Source organism: Fukomys damarensis, unplaced genomic scaffold (assembly GCF_012274545.1).
Source record: "Fukomys damarensis isolate Sample0158 unplaced genomic scaffold, DMR_v1.0_HiC HiC_scaffold_6, whole genome shotgun sequence".
Lineage (NCBI taxonomy): Eukaryota > Metazoa > Chordata > Mammalia > Rodentia > Bathyergidae > Fukomys > Fukomys damarensis.
This window is the reverse complement of record NW_022900918.1, coordinates 34,183,789-34,186,112: the sequence shown is the minus strand read 5'-3', so window position 1 is coordinate 34,186,112 and position 2,324 is coordinate 34,183,789.

Here is a 2,324-nt window from a genome sequence, read left to right as displayed (position 1 = left end):
CATACTACAGCAGGGTGGGTCATCAATCCGGGAACTCTGAGAGAGACACCCAGGGAGGTTAGCGCCCTGAGAAGACAGACTCTCAGGGAAGACACCCATAAGGATGGAAGCAGAGCTTGCAATGATACAGCCACAAACCAAGAAACTCCTGGGCCACCAGAAACTCCTAGGGATGTGGAAGGATCCATCCTGTGGGCTTGAGAGGGAGCATGGCTCTGTCAACACTGGCCAGCAGAATTATAAGAGAATGTATTTCCGTTATTTCAACCTGGGCAGTTTATGATAGTTTGGTACAGCAGCCCTAGAAGACCAATACACACCTCAAACTCCCTCCAGCCCCAACAACAGCCCAAGCTGTCCCAGTGCTCCAAGGAACCCAGTTTGGCAAACGTTGGTATAGAGCGAAGACCAGGAGCTTTGGAGTGTGGCTGATTCTCCAAGTCCTGAATTTACTGGTTACTCCCTATAATTTATGATGAGTTTCACACCATCTCAGAGCCCCTAATTCTGTATCTTGTGTTTTAAAAAAGCAGAGGAGGGAATTTATTCACTTCATTTCCTTGAGTGGTTCACAGAATCAGCTAGATGGCTCAGTCTCAGATGACTTGGGACCTACTCCAAATCATTAACTGGATCTCTACCCTCCCTTCCTCCCTTTTAGAATCCTCACTTGGCCGATTGTCAACTTTTTGTTTTCTCAGCTAAGATTGCAGTCAGTTTTGGAAACTTCTTCAGGTCAATACCTAAACAATTTGTTGACTATGGGATCATCTTCCATGGAGAATATTTTTAGAAAATGCCCTTTTGGTATCACCTCAAAACTCTACCCCAAATATTTATGTGAGTTCTCGCTCCTCCTACATTCTCCTCTTCTTCATTCAGTTTCTCCACAGGGTGATATTTGGGTAATGAGATAGACTCCTTTTTAAAGTGGAAAATGTCTGGAAACCATAGTGTTCATTTTCCTGACTCTTGTGAGTCCCTCATAGTAAATCCAACCGAGGAAAGGGAAGCCAAGCCAATTGGCTGTGATCCCTCCTGGGGTGGGAGAAGCAAAGATGAGATGAGGAGGCATAAGGTGCCTCAGTGTTACAGCTTGTGTCTAGATGTCTCCCCAAAGCCTCATGCAGTGATGGGTGGGGCTTTTTCAGAGGTAGCTGGATCTAGAATGTGTAACACTGGAATTGATTCACAGTACAATGCTAGGCTCAAGGGCACTAGGATTGAGAGTGTGAGTGCTACATGCCCTAAGTAGCCCAGTTAAATGTAAGGAGTGGAAAGAGTTGTGGTTGTCCCTTGCTTGCTTGCTTCCTTTACTATCTTCTGCCTACCATGGACTGTTTCTCCTTTGTGATGTCCATCTGTCACACCACCCTGCCTTGGAGCCAGCCAACTATGAATTGAAACCTCTGAAAACTATGCACTAAATAAACTTTTCCTTCTTTCTCCTTTTTGATGTCCCTCGGCCATGCTGTCCTGCCTTGGAGCCAGCTGACAATGGACTGAAAGCTCTACAAACTAATCTTGAGATCACCTGGTGGCGGGTGCGCGACCTCCTGGACTGCGTGACAACAGACCCAGGAAGGCCCCAAAGACCCCGGAGGAGGTCTCTTTAGCTGCCTGCCTGCCTGAGATCACCTGGTGGCGGGTGCGCGTCCTCCCGGACTGCATGATATCAGACCCAGGAAGGCCCCAAAGACCCCGGAGGGGATCTCTTTAGCTGCCTGCCTGCCTGAGATCACCTGGCGGTGGGTGTGCGACCTCCCGGACTGTGCGACATCAGACCCAGTAAGGAAGGTAGCCGCGTGGGTGCCCTTGAAACACCCCCCACGACCCCCCCCGTTCTCAAACCTCCTGATTGGGCCAGTCCTTAGACCAACTCTGCAGAGGCATAGGTTCTCATGAAGGGTAGTTTTCTGAGCTCCCAACTTTGAACATCTTTAAAGAAAGGGCAGGGGAAACCTGTAATAGAACTGAGTGGAGTTCAACCCTGAGGGTAAGGAAACTCAAGTTAGGCCTTGTAGATTGTGTTCAGTCTCAGTCGTGGGGAACTGCCATTGGCTAGCTAAGACCAGGGGATTTGGTTCTGCATATGGCTGTGCATGTGGTATAATATGAGATCAGAGACAGCCTGAAGGAGGCCCTTCAAATTCTTTTTTTTTCTCTCTCTCTTTTTTTTCTTTTTTCCTCATTCCACCCTAAAATTTCTTTCTTTTTTCTGTCCTCTCTCTCCAATTCAGTCTCTTGCTCCACCATATTGTCCCTCATCTCCCTTTTTATTCCAGCTCCTGCTCTAACTCAGACTTCTTCTTTTATTATTTTTT